The following is an 18,681-nucleotide window of genomic DNA, read 5'->3' on the forward strand; positions in this document are numbered from 1 at the left end:
AATAGAGGACATGGCATGTACCTGGTTGCAGTTTTCGGTGATAGCATGTTTTTGCCCCCCACCCTTTCAACAATGCATTTCATGCATTGCTCTGCACTGAAATCAACATCAAAATCGGGAAGCTTTTTCTTTGATTCTTACCTCACGCAGACGTATACAGCCAAACGCTGCAACGTTTGACAGAACCAGGTCGCTGTTCCAGTTTAAAGTAGATGCACTGGGAAATCTTGAAATATGCAAATATGTTTCAACAAAGACGCTGACGCTTTAGAGCCGCGGCTGCATTCGTTCCCCCCAAAACAACAGTTGAGATGACTCTCCATGCTGCCGTTAAACAGCAGCGACGAGCCAGGTTTAAAAAAAAAAAAATGTAACTGAATATTTTTTTATTGCAGTGTGAACACCTAAGAACCATCAACATTGCTGCAGAGATTATTCTCAAAATGCTACATGCTGCATGGTTTTTAGGGTCACATTCTGCAGTTTGATTCAGGTTTTTATTGTCGATTGCGTCAACATCAGACTATGTTAAATCACCAATAAGGTAGACTGAAAGAACAACGCAGTGATGGCGTTATTGTTTTACTTGTCCTATCTTACTCAGTTTTTGGGCTAAACGCATTTTATCCGTGTTGCTGTGCGAAAACATACGCAGTTTATCACTTTTTAATATTCTCAAAAATAATTCATTTTTTTGATGTAAAAATATACTGATTCTTACGGACCTTTGCTGATGTCAAACATGAACAGAAGCTATATTTGAATTGCCTGGCAACTCTAAAAATGTCCTTTTGTGACCCTTCACTCTGCTATAGAGCAACCCAGTGCTGTAGTAAAAACTCTTACTGTATATTACTAAAGCTGGAGGGAAGTAGAAGTTCTTTCCCACTTGACCTTTTTATCCTAATGCTGTCAGATGACTCTGGACTAATTGCCCGTACATGAAACCAATGCAAATAAACATTTTGCCAATAGCGTGAACAAATGTGGCACCATCATTCCACATGCTTCAAAGTTATTATTTTTAAATTCCTGATATATTGCCGCATTAAATATTAAATTTCTGGAGAGAGGCACTAAAACGCTGTATGAGCTACATGTCATGTTTCTATGACAACTCTTTATCTAGATGAGCTTGTTTAACTCCTCAGCACAACAGGAACTGAAAAAAGGGCTAGTTAGCTTCTCCGCTAGCTAGCGCTTTAGCTAGCAGAGGAGTCTTTGATTATGGAGCTAAAACTGTCTCATAATTCACAAATGCACAGACCGAGATTCATACTTGTGATCTCCTTCTGGCCTGTGATTGTGTGAATTTTGAGACTCCCCTGAAGTCTGAAAATTCAGTCTATTTTTAAGAAATGGTCTATCTGATTGGACGATCAGATAGACCAATCAGATAGTTTCCCTGTTTCAGGCAACGTTTAGGACCCTCCCCACGTGGAACACGACTTACATTTAAGCCAATGACGGTAAACCTTTCAAAACGAGCGAGTGACTGCAGTTAGAAAGAAAAAATATTGAAATCGCGCTATTTCTGAATTTCAAGCATTTACCATGGCTTCTAGTACCAACAACGGAGCGGTAAGTGATATATGCATTGTTATATGTTTGGCTTGTTATGAGAAGTTGATTAGCTATAAACCTTACTCAGTTTATATGCGCGGTGAGCAACGCTAAGCTAGAGTCTGCATGCCAAAACGTTCAAGCCGCATTCATGTGTGGTTGAAGCTATTCCATACAGTTGAGTTTCTTGTGAATAAAGCCACTTTTTGAAAGGGTCTGTCGCCCCAAGCGGAGGCAGCAGCTCGGGCCTTTGTGCAATTATTATCCCGTGAGCTATCCGGTGGCCCAAGTACATCCATACAAGCAGTCAGGGCCGAAGGCAGTGTCCCTGTCCCCCTGTTGGCGACTGTAGGGTGAGATAGGCCAGGAAAAGGTGATACACTTAACTTATTTGTACATTTCCTAGTAAAGTATAAAGACATAATTTAACCTTTTTTATTACCCCTTTGCCTAGGGTTTGGAAAGTTGAACTCTACAATACAAACTGCACAGGAGGAAAATGCCAAAAAAAAAGAAGAAAAAAAACTAATTTTATCTTTCTAAACAAGACAAACATTTTCTTATTGTAACATAAATGGTTTACGTCTTTAAAGCTGTATTATTTGACTGTTACAGAACATATTTGGCTCTACTTCAGCAACCCGGCTCGGCTCTATTTTGGGGTAACCGCGTTTCCACCGGCCCTTTTTGGCTCTGTAGCAGGGTGCCGCCTCCTGGTGGTGGGGGGTTGTAGCGCCCCGCCTCCATGCGCTATGTGCTGTGCTACGTTGCTATACGACCTAACACGAGTTGTTTTTCTGATACAAAAGAAGAAGAGAGAGCTGAGTTATTTTTTATAACCTGATTTGGATCTCGTGCTGTGCATTTGTGAATCTTTTGCATTTGTGAATTTTTTGCTGTGAATTTGAGAATTATGAGACAGTTTTAGCTCCATATTTGATAGACGGCTTCATTTTCACTAGCTTTCCATTTACCATGTAATAGCACAGATTGGAAATAAATTTGCTTAATGGAAACAGCAATTATAAAAAAAACACATTTTTCAAAAAGTGGGTTTAACGTAGGTTTTTTTGGCTGTGTTGACATTATTCATATCATACGAGTCATGTCATCAACAACCTGATGTTAGTACTTGCGGAAAAGTCGAAGAATATGACAGGAAGTGGTAGGAGGATGACGACGCTGCATATTTTTGAATGACTTATTGCGTGGATTAACTTATTCCTGTGTGATTTTAATTGCGCTTCTTATTTAAACACCGCAATTCCAACATTTTGGTTTTTAAACATTAGCTGGGCGGATCTGGGACTCATGTTCTGTTATCAAAACGGCTAGAGGAGTGTACTGTAAAAAAAAAAAAAAAAAAAAAGAACTCGTAAATCTTTAGTGGTTGTCAATTATTTAAAATTTTAACATATTAGGTAGTTGCTTTAATTAACCTATGACTGCTGGGTGTTGGAACATCACTTGAGGAGACAAGGTAATTATAAAACTATATGTCATTTGTATTCTCATGCCTATCTTAGCCTTCAACTCCACAGACATGTGGGTCAAGTGTGCTAATGATTCTCATTTGGTTGTAATATTGCATTTGTGTGCTGCAGTCGTGCCTTTGGATAATCTGCTCAATGTACAATGTGACAGTAAAAAAAACCCGACAAAATACAACAGGCAGATTTTGGCCTAATTCTGTCTGAAGTGGCCAACATGAGAAGCATGTCAACTTTAAGTAGAAATACAATGGTTTCACAGTATCACTATGTTCTATATTAAAGAAAATTTAATACGTACTTTGGGAATGAGTTGCCGAGACTGTTTGAGTGGTTTGACAATACCAGTGTTAAAAAGCTGCATTCACACTAGCCCTGGTTAGTCTGCTTTAATCCCACTCCACTTCATTTGTATAGAAGGTCCAATTTGCTTGGGGAGGTGTGAATCCTAAGTCTTGGTTCGATTAAAGTAAACTCTTGACACGGTTTGAATAAACATGAGTATCACTTCCACCTCTTCTTAACGTTAATAAAGAGTTCGTTTAACTGATGGTATGAAGCTTTAATCTTGAGATGTATCCTTACAGCTCCACTTTATATCCAACTCTGAAACCACCGTCGAACTAAAATACAACATAAACTTGAATGAGATGGTGTAATGTCTAAAGACATAAAAGAATGATATAAAAACATATGAACATACCTTGCTGGCTCTTCTTTACAGGCAGAAATGAGGTCATTGAACTTATTCTTTAAACTCATCTTGCTTTTCTCCAGCTGCTTGCTGAAGTCCTGCTTTTTCTGGAGCCCCAGCGAACATGCTGGATTCCACTTCCTACTTAAAACTTTTCAAAATACATGTCATAATAACAAAAAAAAAAAATTATGCACATTACAAAATAAAACACATAAACTAAATTATGACAGTAAAAATTAGAATACCAAGTGGGCCAGACAGAGACCGCTCCAAAAGCAGGAAGTGGTCTATTGCACACTTCCTGCATTTGGAGCCGGAAACTCAGAAAGAAACGTGATTGTTTTTCTTGAAGGAGGAAGTTGAGCTCAATGTCTTCTTCAGAAGTTTGTATGTTGTTTCCTTCAGTGGTTATCAAGGCAGCGCCACCACAGGCGAGAGAGAGCGGAGCGGGTTTTTTCCAGTTATTTTGGTTTGTTTGACACACTGGAGTGTGAAAGCGAATCACAGCAGCTGGATATGCAACAAATGTTGCAACTTTGGTCCTGATTAAGTCGAGCCTACCAGACTGTCAGGTGTGAAAGCACCCTTAAAATCCTATTGTGCACAATATTAAGTCTAATTTGCAATTTTACTCTTTTAGAGTAAAATCAAACTTTTTATTTTACTCTTTAAAGGCTTGAGCAGTTTTGAGCTATTAAAACATATAACTGGATGCAATCAGCCTGTGCCTGATACAGTCGTAAAAGTTATTTGGCAGCACAAATGTTGAATGCTTTGTAGACAGATATTTCTTTTCCGACTCACACTTTGAGCAAAAACATTTTATGTAAACAGTCTGAATGAATGTTTTACCTCTAACAGTTAACCCTGTCAGAAACAAGCAGGGTTCCTGTTAAACAGCCGGAGGCACAGCTACTTTTATTTGTTCGTGGCAAATCCCAGGACTGTTGCTAAAAGTGTTGATGCACCACATTAGTTCACAAAAGACATAAACGGATCAGAGAAAGGAAATATCAGATCAGATTTAAATACTGGTAGACACTTGTTTGCACAATATGTGGGAACATTTTTGTCCCTTTTGGATTTTCTTACAGTTTGCATGCATCTTGTTGAGAAAACAAAAGGGAATCTCTTGTTGGTGCCACCGCCTTTAACATCCAGGGACTATATAATCACAATCCAGCCATATTAGTCTTTTTGGCGCTTTAGCGCTGTCACCAGTAAAGAATGGCTGGTCATTCTTGGGGTCATCCTGCAAGGCCTCTCATAAATTCCACTAGCATTAGCTGTCTTCTGGCTCTCACCTGATAACACTTATTATTGCTCAATGACCTCGAGGTGCAGCTTCACTTTAGGCCTCGTCACCTTCAGGACACAGCTGGTGAACTGTCTTTCCAACAGCTCACCTCTGCTCTTAAGACATAAACTTACGCCTGACAAGTTAGCCGGCAGACAAGAATCACAAGTGGTGATTATTTGATATTGTAAAGTGAATTACATCCCTCCCACCATTCTTCAAAGAGAAGGAGGGGCTGTTTTTTTTTTTTTTTCTTTTGAAAGACCGTAGGGATGCGTGTGCGTTTTATGAGGCTCCTCAATCACACAGAGGAAGGATGTTTGAATCTCGGCTCCACCCGGGGTGACAATGGAGGTTCGTAGTCACTGTCAGCGAAGAGATGAAATAATAAAAGGAAATAGAGAAGGATGCCCTCTCATCTACGGCGATGTAATTTTTTACTCATCGCAAAATCAGCAATGATAAATTATTGAGGAAAAACTTTTGCAACCCACATTTAAATATGACTTTAAAATATAAAAAAGTAAGCTATAAATATGAAAAGTGTGATTAGTTTAATAGTTATTGATTATTTATGGTGAATTACTGCCATGACCAGCAGTTACAGGGTTAAACAAATTCTGGCATTGATGTTAGCCAATGAGCTGTTTCTAAATGGTGCATTGTCCCGCCCACCAGCTCCATTAACTGAACGAAGGAGGTAGAAATTAACAGGAAAAACAGTACCAAATCGACATAAAAGGAATAGTTAGCAAACATAACTGATGCTAAGCATTTACTGATAGCGTAATATGTTAGCTTCACTGGTGTTAACTAGTTTGGTTCATAATATTTAGTCTCCTTTAAATTAAGTTTTTGTAGAGTAAATCGTGATTTACCCTACTGTAACTTCACTATTACAGTAGGGTTCATGACATTTGATCAAACAGAAACCCCCCCAAAAACTATTGACTTTAAATGGTTGCTCGATGTGCGATGCTGGATGAAACACCTTTTTTATTCTTTCTTTCTTTTTTTTTCTTTTTTTACATAAACACTCATCCTAATGCTCTCTTGCTGGAATAGATAGATGCTCAACTGAGGAGAGAAACCATTTCAACAGGAAAATAGAGCGAGTGCCCTAGGAGGCTATTCACACTTGTGCTGATAGTTGTTAAAACCCTGTGTGCTTCACTTCAAATGGGTTTAGAACAGCTTGCGGATGCGAACAGGGCAATGGAGCAACACCATAATACACTCTGGGATGTTCACCTCAGGCAAGCGTGTTGTGATGCTAAGCAAGTCTCTGAAAGCTGCCAAAGAAATCCATTGATTTCTCTCTTTGTTTGTGGACTTGTTTTCATTGTGGGATTCGAGCGAAACATACAAAAACCTGCCGAATCATTCTCCAGGTGGAGGTGTCCCAGCAGTCGATGGTATGAAAAATATAAGATCAATCAATTTACATCTTACTTTTTCTCCCCTCACCCCCTATAGCTGCAACTGAAAGAGGACCTCTCAAGATTATTTTAAAACTGGGTCAAACTAAGAAGTAGCATCCAACACAGAGCCACTTTCAGACCTTTTAGTGTCCTGAACGACATGCCTGCTGGCACATCTGGGAGGCTGCGTGTTTGTCCTTGGGAGATTTTCCTCATTTATAGGTCATTTCAGTCTCAACTTTATTGAATTTCTCTTAACTTACGTTCGGCGTGCTCTGCTATCAATATTATATGTAGGGTGGCAGGTGAAAAAGTGTTGCCACGTTTTGTCACGACAGAATCACAAACTTCGTTGGATGCTGTCAAAATTCAGAAAAGTAGTTCATCGTTGTAAAATGGAGAGAAGGAAAAAAAAACTGGATTCTCGTTTTTTTTAAATTATTTTTAAAAACACCTTGACCTTCTCAGAAAAATCCAGTGTAAACAATTACCTTGAAAAAAAAAAAACAATAAGCAAATTGTGGCAAGAGGAATGAAAGCTACTGTTAAATCTACGTTTCGAGAAGTGGTGTATTTTGAGTTAAAAAACAAAAAACACTTGTAATTAGGTGAAAGCAAAAGTGGTTCCTAAAATTGACTATCGATCTTTATTTAAGAGCTACGCCACACTTTATGCTTTGAAGCACATGAGATCCAAAACGATATTGAGCTTGGATTTTACATCATAAAAAAATAATGTGCAGTCACTTCAGTCATGGATTATCAAACCTCACATTCTCACAAAGAGCAGACTAAATATTTTAAAGTAATACCGTAGTATTTCCTTCCTCTCTTTTTATTTTACAATCATCCAGCATGCAGTATCAACTTTAGATACTGATTAAAATAGATGTTTCCTTAAAAAAAAACAAGCAAGCATATAGAAACATATTATTTATGTTTCTTACGCTTTCTGCAGCGCTGAAAGGATGTCAGCATGACTCTTGAAACAGGAAAGAAATCAAAAGACACTTGAGGATCGTGTTAACATGCTAAACGGCACTGAAACAGATGCAAAACAATCCCTTGCCCTCATTCGCTGCTGCAGGCTGTTGGTATAACAGCAAAAAAACAGCTTATTTTTTTGTGTTTCTTGCCTCTCTGGGTCACTCAGTCACAAATGCATTCAGCGTTACTAATGGAGCACAGGAGGGTGATACTGACGGCTGTCATTCCACAGGCAAACACTTGGATACAAAGCCAGTAGGATATTCCCCATAAAATGTGTTTATCTAAAATATAAAAATTTACGTTTTATCGAACAATTGTGAGCCTGAAGAATCTGGCTAAAACAATGCGCAGTCTCTTCAGATGCGTACACACATGATAACATACAGTATATAGCCTGGTTTGTGATTCTTATTCAGTGTTTTGAACAAAATATATATTGGGAGTCTGGTTGATTTTGTTCAGGGTGAACAGTATAAACTTTTTTTTCTTTTTTTTTTTTTGTCAAAGAAGGAAAACATATCACTGGATATCAGTGATTCACTTGCAACCAGAGATGAAACAATTGTGAAATTCATGGTTTTCCTCCCCAGGACCCTCTGCAACCTGTTGTTTCCTGATTGAACAACTGTGCCAGAAAACTGTATATACTAATATTTATAATAACAGTATATCCGATGCATGATGTTATTACTGTTTGTCCTTTCTGCTTGTGGATCATTAATCACTTTGCACTCTTGATTTGCAGCAGATGCTCTTAGTAGCTGCGTCTACAGTGACCTTATAGTTGCTGGACCTTGTGACATTGGAATCGTTGAAGTTTTAACATGTCCACTTATTGGGGATTGTTTCATCACTGTTACAGCGAAGGGAACTCTACACGGTGAAAACAGAGGATGTGATCCCATTCTGTGTGAAAACTCTGGTAGGAAGGTTATGTCTGGTTCACATGGTGAAGTTTTAAAACCTTTCTAAAACCTGAGGCCTCACACATGACGATACAAACCATAGACATATAACATGTTTGGTCTTACAGCGTGGGGTGTGCAGCCGCGCGGCAAGGAAAACACACCACAGATTTCACTCACAAGCATTCAGATGTCACAAAACCTACCGAGATCAAACAACAAAGAAGAAATGGCGATGCTTTTGTGGACTATTTTTAACTGAGATGAACCAATACAAAAAGACGACGTGTCCGCTGGATGTTCTGGTATGCTCTAGCAGTTGTTTTGTCTAGCAGTTGTTGGCACGAGGGGTTTATTGAGGATTTTTGTACATATGTTTTGGCAGTTCTGTGATCATGTGAAACCAGCAACTTATATTAAAAAATGTTTTATTGTCCGTCTGGATGCTGCCCACTTCCATGGAAGGACAATGGAAATTCGCTCTTATAAACATGTAATTACTAAAATCACGATACCATCACTGTGTATCCCTCTGAAAAATGAACCCATTTAAATAAAGAAATCCCTCCATGGTGACACCACGATAGAGAGCGTTCATTTTAAAGCATTAACACCGGCGCTGTAAGTGGTCCTGTATGAAACTGGTGTGATAGAACAACGGAACCACAGCACTTTTAAATTTCAATAATCAGTATACCGAAATTGTTTTAAAAGGTTTATGTCAGTCTGCCTTTTCCCCACCGATACGTTTCCTGACCTCCCTGCACCTTAGGGGGTTAAAAAAAAACAAAAAACAAAAAAAAAACAAGCGCACTCTGAAACAGGAGAACCGGGACATAAAACGGAGCAACGGACTAGATGTGAATTATGGCATAAAAACAGAGAATCCGACGTTGAACAGGGAAAAATCAACACATGATGTGAAACATGACGATTAGGCGGCGCAGCAGGTGAAGAGTGAAGATTATTGATGGTCAACAAACGATAAAATAAATCTAGCAACAGGAAAGAAACTAAAGTGGACATAGCAATAAACCAAGAGAGGATAATACTAACCAAAGGAAACTAAATGGAAATGATTGAAGAACAAAATGCAAGAATAAACTAAGAAACTAAAGTAAATACAGAGGAATAAACTGGTATGGCAAGACCTTTCGATCAATAATTAATACAGAGACTGTATGGCAAGAATAAACAGACACTATTTCCAGATAAAAGGTAAAATAATATTGTTGAAGTGCCATGGGTTTGTTGAGACCACATCTAATAGTGAGAATAAATATATCTTACAGACCATAACAGTAAATAACTTATCACTTATTTATGTTTTTAATTAGATTTGATATATTTAGTTCTTCAATATTATTTTTCATGTCAGTTTTAATGTCATGAGGCTGACGACTCCATGATGCTTTCAATTTGACTCATTAGGATTTGATTAAGAACCAGATTTGTTCTTTGTAATTTCTGTCCAGTAAATGTATAGATTAATAAATCTATAAATCAATAGACAGGTCTATATAAAGATATAATCAATGTTTCTGTCTCATATTTCTATGGCATTAAAAGGATCTGGAACTTTTGTTTTTCCACTGAAAGCTCTGGTTTGCACAATAAATGCCATGTGGGTGAAGTTTTATGGATGATGCTCTGATGTCCCATTCTCCTGAAGGCAGCACAGAGCTGCACCAACAGAAACTGACAGAAACACTGAAGAGAAGAAGAGCTATGATTAATGTAGTTGCAGTTCTATCCATGTTTTAATGCTGCAGAGCTCAGTCGTTTTGCAAATAGATCAAAGTTTAAACTGGCATGTTGAACATCTTTTATCTGATCATTTTGTGGAATATTTAACAAATAGAAAATGGCAAAGTACAAGAATATTTTTTCCACTCTGATTGGCTGCTGTTAGGCCTACCAATTTTAACTTGAATGTTCATTGCATTTTTCGCAGACGCCTGTGAAAATAATTTCTATTCCCATGGCTTGTTTGTTCTCTGGGAAATTAGTTTTGATGATAAATACAGAAACAAGCATAAAAATCAAAACATCTACAATAGCGATAGTAATAATAATAAAATAATAGTGTAAAGTAGCCTATAAATTATTTGGTGGGGGGCGGTGAGGGACCTGGATAAAGGCTAGGGGGGCATTGGCCCAAAAAAGGTTGAGAAACACTGATCTAAAACACGACTTAATCAGTTAATAAATAGCTTTATTCCCATTTCATATTGTTTCTGAACTCTTCGTGCTTTACCAGAGCAGGGTGCAACACGTCGATCGCGGAACGTTTTGAGTCGATCTCATCATTAAATGACAAACTGAACGCCGCCATACTTTTGTCATCGTACCCCCAAGAATTTAAAACTACTTTCACCCCTGGTTAGCATTGTATATTAAAATGATTTTTGCAGTCAGATTGGCTGCTTGATGTCAACAGAGTCACTTAGGCCAAAGGCTGTCAGAGTTGCCTGGGTACTGCTGTTGTCCTGCTGTTTTTTAGAAATTGATTGAGTGACTAAAATGAGTAAGTAATAAAAGAAATAAAAGTAGATCAATTCAAGCTGTTGTGTAACCTGGCTGTAGACAAAAAAACAGTCTATCCAGATGAATAAAAAATAAAGTAAAACAACTTTTAAATGCCACTGCCTGAGAGAAAGCCTCACTGATGAACAAAATATCTGATGTACTATTAAAAAACCCTCTCAAGACACAGTAAGTGAACAAAAGGACAAACAGCTGAAGCTTGATTCAACCTGACAACGCAGTCACAGTCTACATTTGACCTCCAGCCACCAGCTGCACCACATTATTCCAAATGCAAATAGGGAGAAAGCTCATAAAGGTGATTACTTGTCAGTTCCATTGAGAGTAATTCCCTTCAGGAAATCCCTGGAACTTTCTTTGGGGTCCAGAAGCCTTAAAGCTCTCCGGACCACAGAGACCTCTGGGCCTTTTTTTCTTTTTCTTTTTTTGGACATTTAATTTGCAGAAATCTTCAGCGACTGCTGGGCTGAAACGGCTCCCAGGCCACTGTGTCCTGGGTTCGCTCCAGTATCTCCTGCCAATTGGCCCGGTCCAGAATACCACAGCTGAAGCCCTCCTCTCCTCATGCCGACTCCCTTTGGGTACGGGACAAAGTTTAGCTCAACACAGAGTGACACAATGTCAAAACGGGCACAAAGTCAAGAAGACGACCGGGCGCCGCAGCATTGCATGTCATTAACATGAAGTGAGAAATGAATAAAAACCGACTGTTCAAGCCCCCTTTGTGATTAGAGTGGAGTCAAACAGCTTGACCTCGCTGCCCACGTATTCTCCATATGTACCAGATTTGCATAATGAGTCAAAATTTCAGTTCAAGAAGTTAAACGAGGTCCCTTAAACAGTACATCTAATTGGTACTAATTAAAAATAATGTCAATACCCACACAAACTCAAGTGATTTCTGCAGTGAGAGACTTATCCAGGTGAGCGTGATGTTCCCCGTCTCCCCGAGCCGACTCTGATCTTGCTGTTCTGGGACAGCCGTCAAGGATTAAAGTAGGGAGGAATGTTCTTTCAGGCGATATTGATAAAAACATGTCGCCTGAAAAGCCCCGTCTTGGACTTAGCGAATCTTCTTGAGATCACTAAACTGCTCATCGTTATTTCTTAACCTCTTGCCATTGAATTGCCCTTTGTGTAGCTGCATTTCTATTGCAAAACTTTGTTGATATTCCGCTAACGTCGGAAAAACAATGTAGCAGTTGCAGTTTTTACATTAAATAAGAAACGCTACAAACTTCATCTTCATCTTTCAGCTAGTTGTCCAATCCGGGTGGTAATCATGTGAAAAAGTGTTTCCAATGCAGTTTTGCAAAATATACAAAATTATCTACAACCAAAAAAAACCGCCTCATCCTAGCGCAAAAGCTTTTTATCAAAGAATTTTTTTTAATTGCCGTGTCTCCATTAAGTGATTTTATTTTTGTAATTTAAATTGTGAAAGCATTCAAATAAATGGTTACAAAGAAATTAAGAGTAGTTTCCTTTTGTATTCCTCCTTCCACTTACACCTTTAAGCCTTTTTGAGGATGTTTCTAACAGATTTGCACATACAAGGAGATTGGTCTAAACATTTCAGAGCTTTTTTAATTCTAATAAATCATCCTGCATCAATAAAACACACCAAGATGCTTCTGCAAAGACATATGAAGGAAATATGTTAAAAAGATAAATTCAAAATATAAAGATGTGCCGCCACACCAAGGATCAAATGGCTGCTTTGTTAAGTCTACAAATGACACATCATGCTTGGCGCAGAGGTCAAATAAATCTGCTTTAATAGCACATACATCCCCGTGCCTTCTAACCGAGGTCAGCCATGCATCACTTGCTGACCTTCGCTGATGCATAGCCGAAAAATATATATGTTTTCTTTTTTTCTAAAAGGCAGCCGTCCCAAAGCACAAGTCAATCAAAGTCACGCATTTGGTTTAAATTGTGCATAAAGGGACGCATTTGCCCATTACTTAGGAGGAGAGAATGCAAGCTTGCATGCAGGCTTTGAGGATATTATGCCAACCAGTCTCAGTTGCATATGTGCAAACTACTGAAGCTAACACATGCAGCGCGACAGAACTTAGGCGTAGCAACGCCCCGGGGAATGAAATGTACTGAACACGCGTTGTGTATCCACCCGTTAAGTGACCCTGCGAGCAACACCGTCACATGTACGACAGAGAGGGGGAAAACAATGACCTGTGAGCTCTCAGAGGCTCAGAAATGTGCAGGCTGGGCTCTTTTTCATGGTCAGCCTTGCAGATTTAAAGGGGCCTTCGATGGGATACCAGATATCGGATGATGACGTCTGAGCCTAGTGTAGGTGTGCAAGTTCTCCGTTCATATTTTTCAAAGAAGGAAGTCATGCTCATCTCATCTCCTGAGGTTTTCCTGTTGTTTTCTTCTGTGGCTCTTGGTGCAGCCCCACTCTATCAAGCGATTCAAAGAATTGTTTGAAGGATTCTTTCAACATTTTGGGACCGAAATGTTGCGATTTTGGTCCCCAATCAAACCGAGTCTACTGGAGTATCAGGTGTGAAGACACCCTAAGATGGAGAATGCAGACAGAAGCTTCCCCTATAAATAAGGTGCTAAAGTGCATTTGCCAAAAGGCGCCTGAAGGACTTGTGGAGCATGAGAAAAAAATTCAAAGGTCTATTGAAACATAGATTGAATCTTTTGGCATGAAGGCCAGGTGTCATTTTCAAAAGAAACCAGACACTGCTCATCGTGTGGGGAAAAAAACCCACATTCTCATTATGCAGTGTGGTATGTGGAGTTTTATGGGAACAATTACTCTAAATCCACTTTGAAATAAGGCTTAAACACAACAAAACTGCTGAAAAGGGAAGCGCTTTGAATACTTTGCGGATGTATAGCATCTAAGCCAGCTGTGCATGAACTTAACTTCACCCTGGATGCGCAATCATCTTAATTCACCGTCACAGCCTAACCACAGTGAAAAAAAAAACAGAAACCCACGTTATCGCCCTCTTATCTTTAATCTAATGAGTCAAAAAGCATTACATTGCACATTCGCTGCACAGCCCGCAGCTTAACGGCTCCGTTCTTGTGCTGTAGAGGTGACCGGGTGCCACGCGGAGCCGTTCAACTTGCCGTCGGTATCGAGACGCAAAACTCGTAAAGACATATCGAGTGCAGGGAAAACAGGCTCTTAGCTGAAATCTGAAGAGATACGGGGTGATGACACGACTTCACAGCAAGACAGAAGTCGGCTAAACTATTACCAAGAGAGGCTTTTAAAAACTTCCAAAGCTCTCCTCCTATCTCCCAGACTTTTAAAGCGATCCTAAGAATGTCAGCGCTGATGCCGCAGAAAATAGTGTAATGCATAATTCAGCAGATAAATCAAATAACGCAAATAATTCATCAAACAGCACCAGTCCCCGTTTCGCTCTCGCGACGCTCCTTTTAATAATCGCAGCGCTCTCACTGGTTCGGCTGTTTTATTTGGGCTCTCTGTTCCTTTTCAAACCGTCACAATCAAAAGCCACTTTGTTCATAATAAACAAGGAGGGAGGTTTTAGTGCAGATGTCAACAAAGGGAGGCTTGTCGATACAGCCAACTGCAGCGAGTGTGTGTGTGTGTGTGTGTGTGTGTGTGTGCATCTTTCAACCTGGGCCAATTCAGCACCGGCCCTCTGATAGCGGCAGACTGGTCTAATTTTCTTTGACCAGCTAGTGCACAGAGGCTACTAGAGTGCCCTTCAGACAAAAACACCCTATTTTAACCAGCTTAAGACGCATTTAAAATGACTCAGACATAAATGACACTGACATCCAAATCTGACGTGTAAGAATCTGAGCTGTGTTAGTGAAGGAGGCTCTAAAATATTAGAGGCATTGTGTGGCAGAAAAGCAGAAAACGTTTGATAAAATGCTGTTACTGCGCTTATCTTATTAGATAGTTTATTTTGAAATGTCTAGAATCTGTTGGACGCGACATCGTCGATGATTAGTAATTGGCTAATCGAGTCTCTCTATGGAGTTGTATTTTAAGACAGAAAGTCCACATCATGATTTAAAAGGACATATCACCAAGTCCTTGGCAGTCGCAGAGGGATCTGATTCTAGTCAGTATATAAAAGAGGACAACCAAAAATGTTGTGGTATATATAAATATGACTATGTCTGGTGCAATCAACATGAATCTCATAGAGATTTGGACTTGATTTTTTAGAGTGGGATGGGTTTTATGTTGTTTTTGGACTGGGAACTGTCAGACCTGGCAACTATGATGACATGTTTCCAGTGAGCCCTGTAGCTGTGAGCGCAGAGTTCGAGATGACGCCTGGCCAGATACAATAGTCAAGTTAGCTTGTCCATGGTTTCCTGTGGGGCAGGGGTGTCAAACTCCAGTCCTCAAGGGCCGCTGTCCTGCAGTTTTTAGATGTGCCACAAGTACGAAACACTGGAATGAAATGGTTTAATTACCTCCTTCTTGTGTAGATAAGTTCTCCAGAGTCCTATTATTCTATTCAGATGTGGTGCAGCAGAGGCACATCTAAAAGTTGCAGGGCAGTGGCCCTCCAGGACTGGAGTTTGACCCCTGTGCTGTAGGGTTTTTAAAGATTGTGGTGGTGGGATATCCGGGGAATTAAACTATTTTTCATATAAAATTACTATATAAAATATAAGGCTAAAATTTAAGTACAACATTAAAATTTAGGTTGCACTTGACATTTACCTGTGAACACATGATGAAGACTGTTATAAACACTATGTCTCTGGTTCTCTTTTTCAAAGGGTGTAGAACCTGGTCCAGTTGGCAAGATGCTGGTACTGAAGCCTGTCCAGGGCCAACTGTCTAAAGGAGGATTAAGGTCAATAATGTTCATGATACTTAGTTTTCATGTCATGCTGCCTTATATATTTCAGCCCTGAGTTAAATACATGTGTATTTAGTTTAGTTTTTTTCTTACTGAAAGGAGTGCCTTCTCCTTTCAGGGGAATGACTGGCCCTCTTCCTGACCTGTCTGTACTTCGAGTGGCAGAGGCATTCAACGATCTGGTGACAACCATGGGGATGAGTGTGGAGAAGCCGCTTATGGATTCTGAATTTGGACTTGTGCAAAAAGGAAGTGTACTGTCCTATCAGCAACCCAAACTCTTAACCCAACTTATAGAGTTACATCACCGTGCTCCACCTTCTCTTCCACGTTGTACTCATCATCTGTCACCAACAGAGTGTGTCTTGGGTAAGCACTGAAGAGGAACAGCTTCATTTGCAGAGTTTGCAGTTATCCTTTGATATGGCTGACAGAATTGAGACATCAACATGAGACCAGAGCAATATTCATGAGTGGCACATGCTGCGGCAATCAAGAATAACCTCTTCAAGATTTAGGGAAGTGTGTCACGTGAGAGGTCACAGCATTGCTGAATCTCTTGCAGAGCGAATAATCAGGAGTACCAAATAAACTGCCGAAATGCAGAGAGGTTCTGACATGGACTTTCAGGCAGCAAAAGAATACGCCCATCATTATAATGTGAATTATTCACCTTGTGGGCTAGTTATTCACCCCGAGGCCCCATGGTGAGGTGCCTCCAATGAGGGCCTCGTTTATGACCCCAAGGAAACACCATCATTTGGCTTGGTTGAAATAAAATGTCCAGATGTAAAACGTTATGTTGACCGTACTTGCAGATGTCAGATGGAGTTTTCAAATTAAAGAAAACTCATGCTAACTAGGCCAGCTCCTTGTTACTGGTCTGATGTGGTGTGACTTTTTTGTTTGGGCACAGGAGGATTTCTTTGTGCGGCGACTGGATCCAGAGAAATGTGACCACTTCTACTTCAACATTTACATGCAAAAGTACCTCTCAATGCAAAGTGCAGCACAAAACGTGTGACATTCTCGCTCTGTGACAGTGGTATCCAAATGTGCTTTTTTATTTTTTTGGTAGATGTCATTGCATTCAAAGTCCTTGCAAGTTCTTGTAATTTTCATTTAGACATTCCTTCTTTTTTAAAGTTATGTTTCACTAAATGCAAAAAATAAACTAATCTCAAGTTGCACTGTTGTCAGTACTGTCAGTTTAGTTTTGCTTTAGCTTTGCTACCAAGTTTATATAAAATCAAGTGTACTAAGAAATGCTTATTTACAGTCACATTTATTTATGAAATTTGATAACATGCAATACATAACAATAGAAATACAAATACATTTGACTGCTTCTGTGATAATCCATCCCTTTTACAAAAATTAAACACATCTGAGAAACTTTAACTTTTTTAGGTAACACTTTGACAAGGAGTGCATAAGATTGACATGATACTGTCATAAACATGACATGGGATCATGAAGTGTCATTCGGAAAATAATGACACTTTTAGTGCAAAGTTTCTCTAAAAGTTCCATTAAAGTCTATTAAAAGGGCCAACTTTGTATTATTTTGTAAATAATGACACTTTAATTCAAAGTTGGCATTTTTAATGGACTTTCAATGCCACTTTTAGAGAAACTTTGCATCAAAAGTGTCATTATTTTCCGAATGACACTTCATGACAACTTTTTAAATTTAATTTATTAGGGATCTGGGGGGGCCATCCTTTTAAAATATTTCTATTCTTGAACAAGTAAAAGTTGTGGTTACTTTATCCACTTTTGCATTATTAAAAAGAATCTGCAATGTTACGGTGTTGTGTACCCACAATGTTAGGGTGTTGTGTATACTACAGCAGTAGATTGTATTAATTCTTGTATTTTATGTTAGAAAGTCACTTCTGAACAATGACGCTTGTGACCTAACAAGTGTGATTTTAACATAAAATGTAAGTGTGTTTATTGTATTTTTGAGTTAAGACATTTAATTAAGAAACCAGAGGAGGGGCGAGTAACCCGAATAAAAAAAAAAAAAAGGTTCATTGCGGTGTGCAAACTTACCTTGTGTAAAATCGGATGTCATCATCTACCTTTGAAATCCAAAGGTAGATTGGATTTTCAGTTCTTCAATCTAGTTTGTCAGGACTTTTATTTCTTCTTTTAATTTCTCGTTTTAATTTATTTCCATGTCCAGGCCAGCTGGTTCTGGGACAGAGCAATAATCGTGATCTGCAGAAGTGCATTGCACAGGCGGATCAGCTGCTCGGCTGCCTGCTCACTTGTTCCTATACACTTGCTCTTTCAGGCTGAACACAGAAGTGATTCTATTGAAATAACACAAGGACGGCTCCTTTATTTACCATTCTTCTCCCACCAGCAGTTTTAGGCTGAAGAAGCTGATCCGGAGTGAAGTGAAGGCTGCAAACTTTGCTATGCGGTGTTGGCTTGAATTTGTCACGACAAATATTTACAAGCCATCGTCTTTTTAAGTCAGGATCGCTTGGAAATCCATGAACACTTAAACACCCGTTATATACGGAAGACGCTGTGCACCGGGGAACACAACAGTGTTCATGGTATTGCTTAAATTGCTTATGAAGTACGATTTTGTTTTTCCTTGCGGTCATGGTCACTCAAAGCGGAAGCAAGTAAGCCGCATTTCGTTGATGCGGATGTGACGTCAGCGCCGTACGTGCAAAGAGCCCATCTGAGTTCCAAACAAAAATATTCCAATCCAAGTTTTTTTTTTCTCTTGCCAGTCCATTCCAGCCGAAAAATAGCATAAAAGAAATCTCCACTCCGCGTTTTCCAGGCAATCCACAACAACAGAATCCCAAAACAACAGTCCTCAGCTGCACACGACGTTTAGCAACCTGTAGCAGCAAACGCGGATATAAACAGGTGTTTTTTTAAATTTTTTTATTCAC

General features: G+C 39.3%; 1 long non-coding RNA gene across 1 annotated transcript in view; it reads left to right on the forward strand.

Moving 5' to 3' along the window:
• Positions 1-18,570: 18,570 nt before the first annotated feature.
• The window catches only part of LOC103134518 (uncharacterized), a 94,717-nt gene continuing 94,606 nt past the window's right edge, over positions 18,571-18,681 (forward strand). Inside the window, exon 1 of the long non-coding RNA XR_475844.1 lies at positions 18,571-18,655. This is a non-coding gene — a long non-coding RNA (uncharacterized LOC103134518). The remainder of the gene's footprint in view (positions 18,656-18,681) is intronic.

Source organism: Poecilia formosa, unplaced genomic scaffold (genome assembly GCF_000485575.1).
Source record: "Poecilia formosa unplaced genomic scaffold, Poecilia_formosa-5.1.2 Scaffold17, whole genome shotgun sequence".
NCBI classification, from domain to species: Eukaryota; Metazoa; Chordata; class Actinopteri; order Cyprinodontiformes; family Poeciliidae; genus Poecilia; species Poecilia formosa.